Source organism: Lampetra fluviatilis, chromosome 57 (assembly GCF_964198595.1).
Source record: "Lampetra fluviatilis chromosome 57, kcLamFluv1.1, whole genome shotgun sequence".
Classification (NCBI taxonomy): domain Eukaryota; kingdom Metazoa; phylum Chordata; class Hyperoartia; order Petromyzontiformes; family Petromyzontidae; genus Lampetra; species Lampetra fluviatilis.
Genome location: NC_136331.1, coordinates 7,511,320 through 7,530,897, shown reverse-complemented (window position 1 = coordinate 7,530,897; position 19,578 = coordinate 7,511,320). Strand labels below are relative to the sequence as shown.

General features: G+C 50.9%; 1 protein-coding gene and 1 pseudogene across 2 annotated transcripts in view; one reads left to right on the top strand and one right to left on the bottom strand.

Moving 5' to 3' along the window:
• LOC144950307 (type 2 lactosamine alpha-2,3-sialyltransferase-like) overlaps positions 1–18,139 on the bottom strand; it is an 85,938-nt gene extending 67,799 nt beyond the window's left edge. For both annotated transcript variants that reach the window (XM_078880402.1, XM_078880400.1), the window contains exon 1: positions 17,740–18,139. The gene's annotated coding sequence lies outside the window, so the exon portion shown is untranslated. The remainder of the gene's footprint in view (positions 1–17,739) is intronic.
• LOC144950408 (DCN1-like protein 5 pseudogene) lies at positions 5,708–6,197 on the top strand (annotated as a pseudogene).
• Positions 18,140–19,578: the final 1,439 nt, after the last annotated feature.

The window sequence follows — 19,578 nt, the reverse complement described above, 5'->3', positions numbered from 1 at the left end:
GCGCAGTTACAATCTTTTTGCCCTTGGTCTGCAGTCGCGTGTGCGCGTGTGTGGAGTTTGCATCCTCTTTAGGAGGCTCGTGAAAGACGCTGCTGGGCAGTTGGAGGCAGTCGCCCTCCAACAACAACGGAGGGCGGAGGAGCGACGCTCACAATAACGAGCGGAGCGCCGGGTGGCTAAAGCACAGCAAGTTGGCACAGTAGGCTAAAACATCCAAATGCTGACAAATTGCATCGCAAACAACTCGATTAGGATTACACAGAGGGGCAGTAACATCACCTCCTATTGCGGAAACCTGGCAGGACCCTCCTGAAAAGAAAGTATTAAGACTCAATAAGAAGTTGCTGGTAAAAAAGAGGGTACTACTTATTATTACAATAATAATAATAATAAAATCGAGCACGTGTTTGTGTTGCAATGGCAACCGCTCGCACAAACCGTGCCCAGTGTGACGTGGCTCAGTGTGACATCACCAAGCCCCGCCCATCACGTGCCGTCGAGAGGCGCACGTGGGAAAATGTGGGTGATACTTTCCTCCAATTCTCTCGGTGTTATCCGCGGGTAGTCGAGAAATCGAACCGATACCAGGCAGAGCAATTGCCTGCGTAGAAGAATCGAGTAGCCCAGCTGTCGACTGAATGAAGAAACCTCATCAGATTAAAAAAAATACAAATTTCATTTAAGCTCATTCCAGGCGAGAGAAATAAGCATCTCCGTTTATTCGACGTCCGACCAACACTTTTTTTGTTGGCAGGGCGTCTAAAAGCAGGGTGCGCTTCGTGTGGCTAAAGAGACGTTGGGTTGAAAGTGACCTCAGCTGTAGTTCTGCGGCGTCCTTCTTCAAGGGACCACCCTCCGACACAGCGTGGTGCACTGCTCGCTGCGGCGAGTTCCGGACGAAATTGTCGAGGCCATCTCCCCCTTGCCCCCCCCCCCCCTTGCCCCCCCCCCTCCTCCTCCTCCGGGAGCTGATTTGGAGTGCGCAGCAAAAACCTCTACAAGCCGGGCTCGAGTAAAATCGGGATTGCGGTGAGTCGGGAAAGCTCCCCCCCCCCTTAATAAACAACGATATGCAGAGTATAAGTTATTAATCTTTATATTCTTGGTTCTTTCGGTAAAGTCACGTAGAAGGGAAATAATCAAATAATATATTTTTATTCTTTTATTATTTCCCTTCTACGTGACTTTACCGAAAGAACCAAGTATATGAATCCCTGCAGGCACGAAAGCTTTAAATCAAAATATATGAATCTTTGTTAATCTTTGTAGCTCTACACGGCCACTTGAGCACAGGCGCAACAGTCGTCGACAATGCCGAGCGGCCGGCAACAAACGGCGCCGTCAAACATTGCAATATACTAGAGTGCAACTCGTTTCTCGCATTGAGCGAGGTGGGGAGGGGTGACGAACGATTGGAGTGGAATTGCGAAGTGGAGCGGTGCGAGGGAAGAAGCAGACAGAGGAGTGGTGTGACCTGCAGAGTGGTGAGTGGGTGATTGAGTGCGTGAGTGATGTGGTGGGTGGGTGAGTGAGTAAGTGCGTGAGTGATGTGGTAGGTGAGTGGGTGGGCGAGTGTGTGGGCGAGTGTGTGAGCGAGCGATTTGGTGGGGCGAGTGGGTGGCCGAGTGAGTCGAGGAGTGGGTCTATAAGTGGACGGATGAGCGGGCAGGTGAGAGTGGGTAAGGGCGTTGTTGTGGCCTGCGGTGTTGTTCGTCGTGATGTATGAACACAGGGTGGTGGATGGGACGAAACAGTCGGTGGCTGCTAGAGACCGAGTCCTCTTCACCCGTGAAGGAATCAAGGAGCGAAGTTGACAGGAACCACATCCATGGTTGGCGCAGCGTGGGAGACGTGGTCTAAATAATAAACGATGATTTTGATGCTGCTGCTGCTGCTGTCGAAGGAACATCACATTTCTCCCCAGGCCAAGAAATGCCGCGCCTGGTGTGCAAAAGGTCCGTCGGTTCGATCCCGACCCTGACGCCTATAGATTTGGAGTTTGAGTGTCTCTTTCTCTCCCTGGTCGCATGGATTTTTTTTCTTGATCTCCAGTCCCCCCCCGCACCGCAACGTTTAGAATCAACGGCACGCGTTTAGATCTCTTTGCTGGTATACATTTCCACACACGATGAGCCTCTTCGTGGGGCTATCATTTGTAATAACCAGGGCCGCTTCTATAGAGGAGCTGTATCGCTCAGTGGTGAGGCCTTACTTGGTAAAACAAAATAAAATAATTTAGTGTCGGTCTGGGCCCCTCGTTCACTTGTGGAGTTTGATCAGCAGCAGCCTCATTCCGTTTGCCGGTTGAACCCATCGTAAACACGGCTGACCCCTAACCACCGAATATCAATCAGCGTTGATTTCCCGTGGATTTATCACGCGGGGAATTGGGATCTCTCCCGACTCATTACCCCCCTGCCCCTCCAAAACTACGACTTATCTCACGCTTAACCAACGGTTAAGGGGTTTTATTTTATTTCATCATGATTAGTTTGATATGGATTTGTGTTTTACCAGACGAACAACATTAAGCACCGTCATCATCGCCAGCAGCAGCAACCATGGTCAATCCACTGCTGGAATTAACACCTCCCGAAGCCACCACCAGTGGTGCCTCGTGCACGTGCCTGCCTGTAATCCAGCACTGTGGAAGCAGCGGCAGCAAGGGTTGATGGATCACACACAGATGCGCCGTGGAACTCCCTTCCCGTGGCACGACGAGGAGGAGCCGTACTCGCGAGGAGAATGAGGTACGTAAAATGTGGACTCCATCAGTTCCATCTGTGTGGGATAGAGCGTTGTCCCCTCGCACGCGTGGGTTTTTTTCCCGGTGCTCCGGGTTCCTTCCGCAAGTAAACACTCATTGATTGGCTGAAACGTCATCATCATCATCTATAGAGGACTGCAGAGCTTGGGAAATAGTTGGCGCTGGCTCACTGCCTCGCTCCTGCTGCTGCCGCCTTCCCGATCGTCCGTGGTTCATCTACGCGTGTCTAAAGTCGGCCCCTCTCTCTCTCCGAGTCGTATTCTCTCTCTCTCTCTCTCTGAGTCGTCCTCTCTCTCTCTGAGTCGTCCTCTCTCTCTGAGTCGTCCCGTCTCTATCTCTCTCTCTGAGTCGTTCCCTCTCTCTCTGAGTCGCCCTCCCTCTCTCTATGAGTCGTTCCCTCTCTCTCTCTGAGTCGTCCTCTCTCTCTCTCTGAGTCGTCCCCTCTCTCTGAGTCGTCCCCTCTCTCTCTCTCTCTGAGTCGTCCTCTCTCCCCTCTCTGTACGAGAGAGAGGAGCGAGCGCTGTGCAGTGGCGACACATCCGTTACAATTCGACAGCATCATGATTACTACGACTGTCTACAACGACCCCCTGCGATGTAATGATCCGCCTAGCACCACCTGCACACGAGCTGATTTCATCGCTCCATCTCCCCCGAGGGGAGCGTCCTCTGGGCGCTCGTTCCATTCTCCCGTGGCTGCTCCAACGTTGACCCTCCTAGCCACGTGTCAGCCCCAGCCCCACGTCGCTTTACTTGGCCGGGAGAAACTGTGCGTCGTTAGCCTGCGCGCGTTCATCCTAATTCGACGTCTTCCTCTCGCAGACTCTCAGTGCGATACCAGAGGCGTTGTATCTCTCTCCCAGTGACCCCCTTTAGATGGAGGCGCACCTTGATAATGGCTTACATTAATTGCCTTACCCTCTCTCTCTCTATATATATATCTATTACCCGGTGTAAACCCCTTGGGGATGACGAGTTGTCTGTGCGTACTGCAAGGGTAATACACAGACACACAAACAGGCACACACACACACCTAGGCACGCGCGCGCGGGCGATCGATGGCCAAATAAGAGATTACTCGAGTCCAAGGCGGACGCGGGGATTGAGATGGATTCTCGGGTCACTTAAAATTCTCTCCACCTTCGGCGTCCGACGATGACTCGCGGTGGGCTTCAAGAGCCGCGCTCCGACTCCAAGAAGTCACGACGCGCACGGAGAGCTGGCGCGGTGTCCTCGTGTCGAGGAGTTCACCAGGACGAACACTTCCCCCCCTTTCCCTCCCTAGCGCCTGAACTCCTCTAGACCCCTCTTCTTGGTTCTTTCGGTAAAGTCACGTAGAATGGAAATAAAAAAATAATAAAAAAATAAAACATGATAAAATAATTCTCACGACGTTTCGGCCACAACGCAAGCAGCCGTCCTCAGGTGAAGAACAGGTCTGTCGAGAAGACAGTGTCTTCTAGACCCGTGTAGTAGACGGGGCTATCATAAGGGGGTTTGGGGGTGCGGGACCCCCGGGAAAATCCCACTGCGTGTGAGCCCCCCCGCCCGCCCGCCCGCCCCCACCACTCCAACGCCTTCAAACTAAATGGGAAGTACGACATCTGACACCGTTGCGTACAAGTGCATGTCGCACCCCACCCACCCCCAAAGCGCGGGGCCCGGGGCGATCGCCGCGATTCGCTGTATCCGAGGGGGGGAGGGGGGAGGTCGCCTCTGCGTGTAGGCTCCGGCGCAGTTGCACCGCCTGCACCCTCGATAGCCCCACGCCCACCGCTTTGTGGCGTCTCGTTTTTGGAAACGTTCAGACGTTAATTTGTTTGTTTCGTCTCCTCTCTGTCCCGTTCGCACGACGTCGTTAGCTCGCGCCGAGCGCCGTGCGACGTTCGATCGATCCTCGTTAGCGGCACCGTGCGTGCGCGCATACACGGCGAATATTGAATTTGTTTACGCGCGCGACTTTAACGAAGGCGAAGATAGAAGAGAGGCTTCAAAGGGTGGAGATGAGAATACACCGAGACGGATATTGGGAATCATCTAACCCGGAGAGGAGCTGGGAGGATTGGAGGGGAAGAAGCCGCGGCCGCCATCGCCGAAGAGGAAAAAAAGGCCTCCCTCCCTCCCCCCCACCACCACCTTCGTTTGAAACATCGCGTTGCAACAATCGCAGCAGCAGCAGCAACAACAACAAACGAAACGATTGTCACCGTCGTTATATCGCAAAGGGCCCGCGTCCTTCCCGAGTAGTTTTTTTTTTTGAGCCACCGGTGAGGTTCTTGCCTTGGTCATTCTGGAGAATATCCATAGACGATACAGGACCTTCAATCGACTGAATTTACGTGAAGACCTTGATGGGCAAAGCGATAGTTCCATAATTGCGGAGGTGTCATGCGGCTGTTGCGTCCTTCCGCTGTACTCACAGCATGCCCGTCAAGAAGAACAGGAGGTCCAGATTTGAAGCTTTCGTGACTGCAATGATTCATACTCTTAGTTCTTTCGGTAAAGTCACGTAGGTAAAAAATGAAATTAAAATTAATACAAATAAAATAATAAAAATCACGACGTTTCGGAGGCAACACAAGTCTCCGTCATCAGGTGGGACCGTCACAGCCAGATTTGCTGCATGTAAGCTCTTAAGGGCTTACATCTTGAATCCCTCCCTCACTTGATGCAGCAAATTTGGCTGTGACGGTCCCACCTGATGACAGAGACTTGTGTGGCCTCCGAAACGTCGTGATTTTTATTATTTTATTTGTATTAATTTTAATTTCATTTTTTACGTACATGGTGACTTTACCGAAAGAACTAAGAGTATAACAGGAGGTCTCTTTGCTCTGAGCAGGTCGCAATCAAGCGCTCTAAGAGAGACGGCTCTGTGAGGGTACAGCCTCGCAGTACTATCGAAAACGAAGACTCCTTCACCAACAAAAGGTGTTTAACCTGGTGTAGTGAATACACAGGAAATGATGATGGTATTGGTCCAGAAGGAATGGAGAAGTTCTGTGAAGACATTGGCGTTGAACCTGAAAATATAATCACGCTTGTGTTGCCATCGAAGCTGGAGGCGCAGAAAAGTTGCAGGGAAAGTTTGGGTACTTGCGCTCGCTTCTCAATGATCCCGTGTCCTTTAAGCAGATCTACAGATATTGCTTCGACTCGGCTAGGGACAAAGGTCAGTGAAGTTTGGACATTGACACAGCCACGTCCATGTTGCCCCGGCTGCTGGGCAGAATTTGGCCTCTCTTCTCCTCTTACCATCACTTCCTGGAGCAATGCAAATACGAAGTGGTCAACAAGGATCAATGGTGCAATGTCCTGGGGTTCAGCCGGACTATGAACGCAGACCTCGGCAACGATGATGAAGACGGCGCATGGCCAGTTCTCCTGGACGAGTTTGTAGACTGGCAGAAGCGAAAGCAGCCTTCGTAGGCAGCGTGAAGTCATATTCTTTGGTTCTTTCGGTAAAGTCACGTAGGTGAAAATAATAATAAAATTAAATTGTGAAGTGAAAAACAACTAAATTAAATCACGACGTTTCGGGCGCAACACAAGCGTCCTTCATCAGGTGGGACAACCACAGTGAAAACAGTTGCTGAGGTATGCCAAAAAGATGGCTTTGTCAAGGGTTTATATAGCTGAGGAGGGTGGTGGGGAGAGAAACGATGAAACTGTTTTCGCTGTGGTGGTCCCCACCTGATGAAGGACGCTTGTGTTGCGCCCGAAACGTCGTCATTGAATTTAGTTGTTTTTCACCTTTTTGATTTCATTATTATTTTCACCTACGTGACTTTACCGAAAGAACCAAAGAGTATGGATCCTTGCAGTCACGACAACTTCAAATCGAGCGTGAAGTCAATCGCTAAGCCTCGTCTTTAGCCTCCTATCCCAACATCGGCGTCCCTCACCTCCAGGAGCCAAACGCGCCACTTAAATGGAAATACTTCAGCCGTACACATTTCAGCAGTTGTTTAACGGCACGCGGTGCACACACACGTTATACAGAGCTCAGAGACTTGAAATTTAAACGTGAGCTATCGCTAATCTCGTCCATACATCAGCTTCTCCCTAACTCACCCAACTCGCGTATGCACACAGCGTGGTGATCGCCTTGTGCAGTACACATTGTATTGTATTTCAGCATTGTATGCATTTAAACAGACCCTGAGCATTGCTTGTATATATGATCGGTTTGTATTGTACTGGAGTCTTGGCAAATGTTTTATCGTTTGAAAGCAAACTCACAAAACGGCTGTCGACCTGTGACAAAAGAAAACATTTTTGAAATTATTATAAAACAGTAGTAATTTTAAAAAAAAGAAAAAAAGGAAGGGAGGGAGGGAGGGGAGGGATGGAGGGGTGGTAGATGTTGGAACCTTCGCTGGGGTTGCTCGTATTCCTGAGGTCACGGAGGTCGCGACTCCATGTGGTTTTGGGTTCTTGTTGAAAGGAGACAACTGAGATACAATTAGACGAGCCATGGAAATGAGATAACCTTAGACACACACGGAGAACCCATGTGCGTCTATGGGTCTTTGTGTAAGTTTATAGAGCTCTATGTGAGTCTATGGGTCTCTGTGTAAGTTTATAGAGCTCTATGTGCGTCTATGGGTCTCTGTGTAAGTCTGCGGGTCTCTGTGAGAGTCTGTTGGTCTCTAAAGATCGTGTAAGTGTGGGTCTACGTGTCTCTACGTAAGTCTATGGATCACGTGAGAGTATTGGAGTCTATGGGTCTCTTTGTAAGTCTTGGTTCATCAACGTAAGTCTATGGGTCAGGTGAAAGTGAGTCTATGGGTCTCTATGCAAGGGCAGTGGATGTGAGTAGAGACGAGGCAAGGGACAGAAGCTCATGGAGGGAGAAGTTCTGAGCAGCCCCTGCGACAACGGGTTACTGTTTCGACGAACGAATCGTGAGCGCTCCGATTGATTTGATTCAATAACGGCCAAAGTAGTTTACAGCTGCACAACGTTGGTGAACGGATGACAAAGACGTCGCCGCCACATCATTGACATCGAGACGTCTGTAGGACGTGATGTCATCCACTGCGCTTGAGATGATGTTGCTGATGACAATAATAATTACAACAATTTACACTTCTAAAGTGCCTGTCGCCGCGAGGTAACAAGGCCGCTGTAGAACAGGCACGAAGCACGTAGGCTTGCACGAATACAAATCCAATTCCAAACAAAGCATTCAATAATTTGTTTTTTTTAGGGAACCTTAAAAATAATTACAGAAACTGATCTGGAAACAGGAATTAAATAATGAAAACTTCTGTTTTTCTTATCTGTATTGAGTCTGTGTTTAGTCTATAGGGAGTGTTGAGTCTATGGGGCAGTGTTGAGTCTATGGACAGTGTTGAGTCTATGGACAGTGTTGAGTCTATGGACAGTGTTGAGTCTATGGGCAGTGCTGAGTCTATGGACAGTGTTGAGTCTATGGGCAGTGTTGAGTCTATGGTGCAGTGTTGAGTCTATGGGTAGTGTTGAGTCTATGGACATTTTTGAGTCTATGGACAGTGTTGAGTCTATGGGCAGTGTTGAGTCTATGGACAGTGTTGAGTCTATGGTGCAGTGTTGAGTCTATGGGCAGTGTTGAGTCTATGGGTAGTGTTGAGCCTGTGGACAGTGTTGAGCCTGTGGACAGTGTTAAGTCTATGGGCAGTGTTGCGTCTATGGGCAGTGATGAGCCTATGGGCAGTGTTGAGTCTATGGGCAGTGTTGAGTTTATGGGCAGTGATGAGCCTATGGGCAGTGTTGAGTCTATGGGCAGTGTTGAGTCTATGGGTAGTATTGAGTCTATGGGCAGTGATGAGTCTATGGGCAGTGTTGAGTATATGGGCAGTGTTGAGTCTATGGGCAGTGTTGAGTCTATGAGCAGTGTTGAGTCTATGGGCAGTGTTGAGTCTATGGACAGTGTTGAGTCAATGGGCAGTGTTGAGTCTATGGGCAGTGTTGAGTCTATGGGCAGTGTTGAGAATATGGGCAGTGTTGAGTCTATGGGCAGTGTTGAGTCTATGGGCAGTGTTGAGTCTATGGGCAGTGTTGAGTCTATGTGCAGTGTTGAGTCTATGGGCAGTGTTGAGTCTATGGACAGTGTTGAGTCTATGGGCAGTGTTGAGTCTATGGGCAGTGTTGAGTCTATGGGTAGTGTTGAGTCTATGGGCAGTGTTAGTCTATGGGCAGTGTTGAGTCTATGGGCAGTGTTGCGTCTATGGGCAGTGTTGAGTCTATGGGCAGTGTTGAGTCTATGGGTAGTGTTGAGTCTATGGGCAGTGTTGAGTCTATGGGCAGTGTTAGTCTATGGGCAGTGTTGAGGCTATGGGCAGTGTTAGTCTATGGGCAGTGTTGAGTCTATGGGCAGTGTTGAGTCTATGGGCAGTGTTGAGTCTATGGGCAGTGTTAGTCTATGAGCAGTGTTGAGTCTATGGGCAGTGTTAGTCTATGGGCAGTGTTGAGTCTATGGGCAGTGTTAGTCTATGGGCAGTGTTGAGTCTATGGGCAGTGTTGAGTCTATGGGCAGTGTTAGTCTATGGGCAGTGTTGAGTCTATGGGCAGTGTTAGTCTATGGGCAGTGTTGAGTCTATGGGCAGTGTTAGTCTATGGGCAGTGTTAGTCTATGAGCAGTGTTGAGTCTATGGGCAGTGTTAGTCTATGGGCAGTGTTGAGTCTATGGGCAGTGTTAGTCTATGGGCAGTGTTAGTCTATGGGCAGTGTACGTGTGAATGTTGAACTGTGGTCGCACCGTACGTAGCCAACAGCACTAATCTGAGGTGCCGGGGGAAAGGAAAACAAAACTAAACGCAACACAAGAAGCAGTTCTAAAAATCTATAAGTTTTCCATCTTAGAACCAATCTAGCAAACACCGGTTCGCAAAATCTCGACCACAAAAACCAATTCCTGCTGCTGCCAACAACCGAACACGGGAGATGCCAATTCCCGGACTGATGGCGATTCCTTGCTGGGAAGTAATCCTGATCCTCAAGTATGTTCACGAACACAAACACGTGCATTCGTGTTAATGGAAACCAGTTTGAACACAATTGAAATAATACGTCGTGATTTGTTAAAACAGATGTAATCAACCCATTTGTGCTGACTTTGAGCCATCCTGTCCATCTCAACCGGTTCCGGGTTCATCTGAACCTAGGTCGACTCAGCCTTAAACGAGGAGCTGGTTGCGGCGTGTTAACATCGCCACTGGGAAGACAAAGGCGGTCGGGCTCGTGTGCAGTGCCGGCCTGCATAGGTGCTGCTACTCGCTAACAGCACTTGCCCCAACAGTCTGTTAAGGCCGTACGGGGGATCTTTGTCTTACATCCTGTAACCAAATCACCTCTGGAATGAATGCACTCGATCTCACCAGATCTCGGAAGCTAAGCAGAGTTTTAATATTGTGTATTATTGATTGTTGTTGTTGAGCTCGTATAGCCACGAGGGTGCACGCACAAATCTTTGTTCCTGCAGCACGCGGTGGGGCGATGCTTGCGCGGGGCGCCAATTGGATCGTCAAAAGCGCGGGTGTCGTGAGAGATGGCGACGGTTTTGGGAGGGGCCTCATCCAGCAGTGGGTAGATCACGGCCGCTGCTTCGTTCTTGAGATTGTAAATGTTCTGGATTTACTCTTACACACACTATCGGTGTTGCTGGACTCGTAACGAATTGGCACGTTTTGCTCAAGTGACAAAGTTTACTGTTTGGCTGTGTCGGGTGGTGGCGGGTTTAACGACGCATTTTTATTTACGAGATCTATCCAAACAAAACCTGTGTTGTGGACTTTGTTAAGCCTCTGGCTTTTTGGTTTGTATTGTATTGCGCTCCTTGCTATGAACTCAGGTGTCCTTCGTAAAATACACTTTGTATGCTCGCGGTTTATCGATGCGCTTGCTTGTGATGGACCGAGATGACAATGCGTTGGCACCTGCAAGCTGAAACAGAATGCGTGTGTGCGCACACGTGACCCACTGCTATCCACTGCTCGATTAAAGGGTCCCCCCTCCCACAACCCCATTCTACCCCCCATCCATCCATCCATCACAAACGCGCGATGCCACGATCAATCCATCTCGTTGTTCGATCGCTTCCATTCACGTCGCCTCCCTTGGCTGCGATTTCACCGTCAGCTTCCTCCTCCACTGACCACGATCCTTTCTGGCCTATCTATGGTGCTATGGAGAAGGTCATTGCCTGAAACGTTGCTTGTTACATAGTTGTTTTTTTACTTTGAAAGCCACAAAAACAAAGATCCCCCGTGTAGCCTTCACCGCAGAGGCGTAGCTAGGGGGGGGCAGGGGGATACATATGTCCCTGGGCGCCAAGGTAAAGGGGCGCCAAAATGAGGCTTACAATGTTACATTATAACTTATTGCGGCGGGCGCGGCAGCCTGAAACTACTGCACAAATCTACACCTCAACCTAAAAGTTTATATATCCCGCCACACACAGCCTACATGTCATGTAATTCAATTTTGGTATCTGATTAAACGGGGGGGGGGGGGGGCGCCAATTTTATAGTTCGTCCCCGGGCGCAAATGATCCTAGCTACGCCACTGCTTCAACGACTGTTGGGGCAAGTGCTGTTAGCGAGCACCTTTGAAGGCCGGCACGGCACACGAGGGGGTGTGTGGCCAGCACCACGCCCGGCCGCCTTTGTCTCCCTAGTGGCGATGCTCACACATCACACCACGTAGTAATTTGAGGCTGAGTCGACCTAGGGGAGGCCCAGGACCGGTTCAGACAATCGTCACTGGGTGTTGTCCACACACACGCGCACACGTGGTGTTTTTGCGGGACGTGTTCAGCTTCCGGCCGTTGTGTGTCCTGCCGAGGCCGCATTCACTTGGTCGACGGTTTGACATCTGCGGGTTTTGTCGCTTCCCCTGCGCCGTTTCCGCGTGCTCCCTGGTCAATTTCTGAGTGCTGTAGTGTAAACACGGTGCAAATTCCGAGAAGAAACAGACAAAGGCGGGGGGGCACGGTGCTGGCCACCCACCCCCTCGTGTACAGTTCCGGCCTTCATAGGTGGTACTCGCTAACAGCACTTGCCCTAAAAGTATTCAAAGGCTATACGGGGGATCTTTGTCTTTGTGAGCATTTGCTCTCTCGCGTCGTCTCTCTCTCTCTTCATTAATCCTCTTCATGAACGAAAGCAAATGAACACCCCATCCTCAGCCAATCAGATGCTCGCACGGCGCGTCGCTGCTGAGACCCATTCCGCGTTGGTGTGTGGAAGCGGTGTGTGTGTGTCTGCTCGATTCACGTGAAACTGATATGGAACAATTGATTTGGTGATGCTGCTGCTGCTGCTGCGTTGGCTGTGTTGCCGAAGCACAATTACACAAAACGAATCAACACGTTCGTCAACAACAAGAACGCTGCGTTGCCTTAACAGGCGACGTTTCGGGTAATGGCCCTTCTTCATAGCACGTGGGTGATATACAACAAAACAGTTGTCAGGAAGGACATTTGCTCCCTTGAAAAACACAACTTCCCTGAGAATGAATGTTCCTTTAAAATAATAGATGCGCGTGATTTGAGAGCATGAAACAAATAACGTATCATGGGACTTTTTTTGTCAGTATCAAAGTATGAGAAAGCTGTCCCATGACTTAGCTGCTTATCCCCGAGCTACGAATGCCCTGGTGGCACGTGTGGCATTGCGCTGGTGCTGCTCGCCCTGCGGCGTCGTTCTCTGGTGTGACACCGGCGGTGAGACGAGGCCGTGAAGAAGGCTGCCGTCTTTGCCGTAGGCCAATCGGTTTTCAAATACAATGCATCATATATTAATTACCAGAGCGTGTTTGTTTGCATGTTCACCACAAAGTGATGTGTGTCGTTAATGAAGACTTGCAAAAGGTTTCTTACTTGGTGTTTGAACATCATAACGCCTCCTGTTTTGTTGTATTGCCCCGCCAGAAAGGGTACAACCTGGCTCTCGTTTCTCAAGGTTGAACCTTGAAATAATAGCCAGAGGCGACGATGACTGAAGGCTACCAGGTGAGGTCAAGTTCAGGACACACGCAATATCTGGGACACGTGGCCAGGATGGAGGATGAACTGTCACTGGCCGTGAAGGATGGCGTTGGAGGTAACACTGTGGGGTGTTCCGGGGGGGGGGGGGGTGATGGCGGGTAAGACGAAGACCATGATCTTCAGCGGACATTAAACATTCAACACCGGCCGGGAAGGTGGATGTTGTCTCGGTTTGGAAGACGCAGAGAAACAGGGAGAACGCGGAGACGCTTCAAGGAGACGTTCGTGGTGGTGGCAACGGCCCAAACAGCCCCGCAAAGGCCAAGATACTAGAGCACGGCACGTGTACCGATGTCCTGCAGCGTGTGCGCATTCTAGGTACCGTGTAAAGATTCGTGCAACATTGTCTAGGCACATGGCAGAATAATGTACGTATGTCAATATATATGATGCGTGGGGAGCGGTGGTGTAGCAGTTAGCGCGCTGCACTTCGAACTGGGCGACCCGGGCTCGATTCACGCTCACGGCCAACACCCAGTGACGATTATCTGAACCGGTTCTGGGCCTCTCCTAGGTCGACTCAGCGTCAAATGAGTAGCTGGGGCAACGTGTAAACATCGCCACTAAGGAGACAAAGGCGGCCGGGCGTGGTGTTTACCACCCACCCCCTCGTGTGCTGTGCCGGCCTTATAGGTGCTCGCTAATAGCACTTGCCCCTACAGTCTGTTAAGGCTATAGGGGGATCTTTTTGTGAACACTCACACGTGTGCGCATACCAGCAATAGTCCACGTGTGGTGTATGTGTGTTGTGTGTGTCCCGCGATACGGTGCACATTGACACGTGTATCGATGTTGAACTTCTTTCGCGCAGTATACGTAGCCGTGCTATCAACGTACAGACAAATGAACGCTACGCTGCACTGATGATTCATAGCAAGGGTGAAACCGGAAAACACTTTTACCATCGTGCAGCTGCTGCTGCCTCTGAATAATAACACGGCCATCATTTCTACTCTCTTGAGTTGGTGGTTTCGACAAGGCTGTGTGGTGACGTCGCGTGACGTGCAAGGCACGATGGGAGGACCCAACGGACGCATCCCACGGCCACAATCGCGCCGATTGCCGTCGAGAAACCTCCGTCTGTGAGCGATTAAATTATTACGGTTGCGTTCTTTGAGTTACCGGTAACCACTAATGATAAACGGTTACCGGTGTTACAGCCGGCAATGAAAACGGGAGGTGTTCAGATGTCCAAACACCAAATAAGATTCTAGATTTGAAGCTTTCGTGACTGCAATGATTCATACTCTTAGTTCTTTCGGTAAAGTCACGTAGGTAAAAAATTAAATTAAAATTAATAAAAATAAAACAATAAAATCACGACGTTTCGGAGGCAACACAAGTCTCCGTCATCAGGTGGATTTACTCCCTCACTTGATGCAGCAAATCTGGCTGTGACGGTCCCACCTGATGACGGAGACTTGTGTTGCCTCCGAAACGTCGTGATTTTATTGTTTTATTTTTATTAATTTTAATTTCATTTTTTACCTACATGGTGACTTTACCGAAAGAACCAAATAAGATGCTGCTTGCAAGGATTCAAGTACCGTATGAACCACGCGTGAACATGCAAACAAAACAGACACGCAGGGCGCTGCTACGCCGGCTGTCACGGTCAGCGGTAACCACAGGGCTCGCGATCCAAGAGGGCATCGGTTCGATTCCCATCTCCTGGCGCATCGGTGGAAACGACGGTGGGTGAGATTCTTAGTCCACCAACAGCCGCAAGCACCCCCTACCCTCGCCTCTTGTCCACCCGGAGCAGTTTGGTCGGTAGGGTTGGTCGCGTGTTTTTGGGGGTGGTTGGGGGTAAAGTGTGGCTACTCTCACCAATTCCAACACGTCTGGTCGGCGTGGAAGAGTCGGCCAAATTTGATATGGGGGAGGGGGTGGGGGGGTGCCAAAGGTCAGGACAATAATAATAGTTCAATTTGTAACGCGCGCAAATTTGCAGACGTAGTGGCCGCAACTCAGAGGCGCGGAGCCAAGCTCAGAGTCGCTCTAAAGCGTGATTGTAGAGGTGAGTGTTTAAGTCTCTCTTGAAGGAGGCGATTGAGGTGATACTGCGAATGTGCAGAGGGATATCGTTACAGACTGTTGGGGCTGCCACCGAGAAGCGGCGCATAGACATGACCATCCTGGATCTGGGGTTATTATTTTAATTTTAATAAATCACAAAGAGTTATTTCATTTATCTTACCAAATGTTCAAGGTGACTTCCGTGACTACCAATGCATGCACGAATTTTCTTTCGAAATGGATTTAGGATCATTACTATTATTTTAATATGACAATTTGTAACACTTTGAAACATCCATCCACTACGTTTTGTCTCAAATCATTTGGCGTTAGGTGATCACGTTTTGTAAACAACTGATGTGACGTGAAGGATACATCGATCAACATGTAATTATAAAAATAGATAACACATTCACTTAAATAATACTGGTAGGAACCTCGTGGTTACACCAGCCCACAGGGGATTATTGTGTCCGTCGTGCAGGGAGGGGCTGGGTGGGGAGGGTGGAGAGGGGCTGGGTGGGGAGGGTGGGTTTGGGTGGGGGGTGGGGCTGGGTGGGGAGGGGCTGGTCACCCCGTGGTGCCCTTATGCAACTCAACGTTTAACCTACTCACGCCGGCTTGTGCCCGGCCTCACAGTCGGGCATATTTGCGGAATACACCACGCCGCCATTGACCCTGGCCATTGACCGAGCAACCCAACGTTCCTACCAGCTCCCTCCGCAGGAATGTGTTACACAATCATAATTTTTTGAATGCCAGTGTTCATAGAAATAAAATAAGCCCACGTGTACTGGCTTTTGGGCCCCCGCTTTATTTATTTACCCATTCATTTACTTGTTTCAATTATTGCTTCGGGAGCAGTGATTCAAATCGGCCAGCAAAACAGATATCGCACGAATCACGATCACGTTTAAAATAGTTGATTTGCTGTTACCCGGCTGAGAACCCTGCCGTGCTGGGATGAGTCTCACGCGCTCCGTGTGACTCCCTCGGGGTGGAGTTATTCGTCTGCCGCCAGCAAGGATGCAATGCAATCAGTTTCGCGGCGAACGTCAGTGGCGAGCGATACGGTGTAGGGACAGGACTAGCCCCTCCACGATCTTCCCCACGAACCACCGTCACCTTCACTGAACCCGCACAGACGAGCGCGGTGAAGTATGGTCAAAGAAACCCCCATGACCGGACACGGTGTGGGGAGGCGTTCATCCAGCCGTGGATTGACAAAGGGTCGTGAATGAATAACCTAGGTGGAGTGTGTTTGTGTGTGTTGACCGACAGTGTGGAGAGCGGTGGTGCAGCGGTTAGCGCTACGCTACGCTTCGAAACCCGGCGACCCGAGTTCGATTCCCGCTCAACGGCCAACACCCAGTGAGGATTATCTGAACCGGTCCTGGGCCTCCCCTAGGTCGACTCAGCCTCAAATTAGTACCTGGTTCGGTGTGTAAAACATCGCCACTGGGGAGACAAAGGCGACCTGGCGTGGTGTTGGTCACCCACCCGCTAGTGTGCCGTGCCGGCCTTCATAGGTGCGCGCTAACAGCACTTGCCCCAACAGTATATATCAGGTTATACGGAGGATCTTTGTCTTTGTTTGTTGTAACCGATAGTACTTGTGAAACTAGCACAAAGGTGTATACTAAATGCACGTGCGTCAATATATGATGTGTACACTGTCACGTGTATGCGTCCCAGTAATAGCACACAGATGTAGTAGAGTGTATGCGTGGTGTGTATGTGGTGTATGTGTGGTGTATGTGTAGCCATGATACAGTGTACACTGGCACGTCCATGTATGTTGAACTTCTTTCGCACCGTACGTAGCCAACCCTGCTAACCGGAGGTGCAGGGGAAGGACAACAAACTGAACACAAACAAAAAAAAACAGTTCTAAAGAAATGAGTGTCGCTTGGCTTCCTAATACTGCATCGGTAACACATGATCATGCTTAACTCCAATCTCTACTGATGCACACAGCCCATGTAACGTGTTTGTACGTAACACAATACATGTAACCCACACGGATACATGCACACACACACGTATTCACACACACACGTATTCACACACACACACGTATTCACACACACACACAAAGACAAAGATCCACCCGGATAACCTTCACGTGCTTTGGGAGGCAAGTGCTTGTTGGCGAACATCGATTAGGGCTGGCGCGGCACACGAACGAGTGGGGTGGGCAGCACCGTCTTAGGCCGCCTTTGTCTCCCTAGGGGCGATGCTCATACACCGCGCCTGGCACTCATTAGAGGCCGAGTCGACGTAGAGGAGGCTCAGAACAGCTTCAGATAATCATCGCTCGCAGCACAACAGCGCCCTGACCGCTGCACTATCGCTCCCCACACGCATGTTCTCACGCACACACAGACAAAGAACTCACACCCCCCCCCCCGTCAAGTCTTTAACAGTCTGGCAGGGCAAGTGTTGTTGATGAACAGCGAAAAAAACTGGCAGGGCGCACGCAGACGCGTGTACAACACGAACAACAACCGCCATTCGCCACCAAGTGGCGGTGATGGCACCACGGCGCCCTGTGCCAGGCTACGTGCACTTGAGGCCACGTGAAGTGTCGAAGGCTCAGTGGAGGGAGGTCACGGCACGGCCATGGGTTGACCGACCGAGATGACTGGCAGATGCCCCCACCTGTGCTCCAAAACTGTGCCAGCTATCTGCGTTTTATCCACCCGACGCTCCCACTCGCTGTTGTGAGCGTCGCTCCTCTCGCCTCTCCGCTGTTGCTGGAGGTCGACTGCCCAGAGGGAGCGAACGTCCACCCCCCCCACCCTCCTGTACCCACATCCGTCCATCGCTTCTCGAGCCCGTGCCGCGCCCGTACACACACACACGTACGCGTGTACTCACACACACAGAGAGAGGGGGGGGGGTGCTGTACACGTCACTTACTTGTTGAGACGCTGGCTTTTATATTAAAATCTTGCTGCTGTTGCTGCTGCTGCATGCGCTGCTGTTGCCCTTGTGTCCCGTTAGCAGGCCATCTCAATTACTTGGGGGATGGGGGGAGACGTGATGCATGTCTGCTCCTGTCTCGCGGGGATGAGGTGCAGTGGGCACAACGTGGACAAGTTGGTGGGCCCTCTCTGTCTCGGCTCAAGCTGGCCGGCTCGCTTGGCTTGCCCCGGCACGGCCTCTGGACCTATTCAGATGATTTACACAAAGCCGAGGAGGCTGAGCAGTTGTCTGTGCCTCCTTCCTCTCGCTCGCTCGCCTCGGCCTCTCTGCGCCAGAGGCTGACGCTTTGCTTCTTTGCAGCAGCGCAATCGCTGGGAATTTAAATTATGTCCTGCCTCCCTCCTCCTCCTCTCCCTCCCTTCCCTCCACCACCACCACCCCCACCACCAACCACCCCTGCTGCTGTTGCTGCAGCCCGATGCGTTGTATCCCCGCCTCTGCACACACAGAGAGACAGGACCCCGCTCGCCTCGTGCGCACAACGCCTCTCCACAGCGCGCAAGCACTCGCTGTCTCGAGCGAGCACCACCACACGTAGCATCACACACTGACTCCATCCAACACAACCACAACCACTCTCATCAGTAGCATCACACACTGACTCCATCCAACACAACCACAACCACTCTCATCAGCAGCATCACACGCTGTCTCCATCCAACACAACCACAACCACTCTCGTCAGCAGCATCACACGCTGTCTCCATCCAACACAACCACAACCACTCTCATCAGCAGCATCACACGCTGACTCCATCCAGCACAACCACAAACACTCTCATCAGCAGCATCACACGCTGTCTCCATCCAACACAACCACAACCACTCTCATCAGCAGCATCACACGCTGTCTCCATCCAGCACAACCACAAACACTCTCATCAGCAGCATCACACGCTGTCTCCATCCAGCACAACTACAACCACTCTCATCAGCAGCATCACACGCTGACTCCATCCAGCACAACCACAAACACTCTCATCAGCAGCATCACACGCTGTCTCCATCCAGCACAACTACAACCACTCTCATCAGCAGCATCACACGCTGTCTCCATCCAACACAACCACAAACACTCTCATCAGCAGCATCACACGCTGACTCCATCCAGCACAACCACAAACACTCTCATCAGCAGCATCACACGCTGTCTCCATCCAACACAACCACAACCACTCTCGTCAGCAGCATCACACGCTGTCTCCATCCAACACAACCACAACCACTCTCATCAGCAGCATCACACGCTGACTCCATCCAGCACAACCACAAACACTCTCATCAGCAGCATCACACGCTGTCTCCATCCAGCACAACCACAACCACTCTCGTCAGCAGCATCACACGCTGTCTCCATCCAACACAACCACAACCACTCTCGTCAGCAGCATCACACGCTGTCTCCATCCAACACAACCACAAACACTCTCATCAGCAGCATCACACGCTGTCTCCATCCAACACAACCACAACCACTCTCGTCAGCAGCATCACACGCTGACTCCATCCAGCACAACCACAAACACTCTCATCAGCAGCATCACACGCTGTCTCCATCCAGCACAACCACAACCACTCTCATCAGCAGCATCACACGCTGACTCCATCCAGCACAACCACAAACACTCTCATCAGCAGCATCACACGCTGTCTCTATCCAGCACAACCACACTCATCAGCAGCATAACACGCTGACTCCATCCAGCACAACCACAACCACACTCATCAGCAGCATCACACGCTGACTCCATCCAACACAACCACAACCACTCT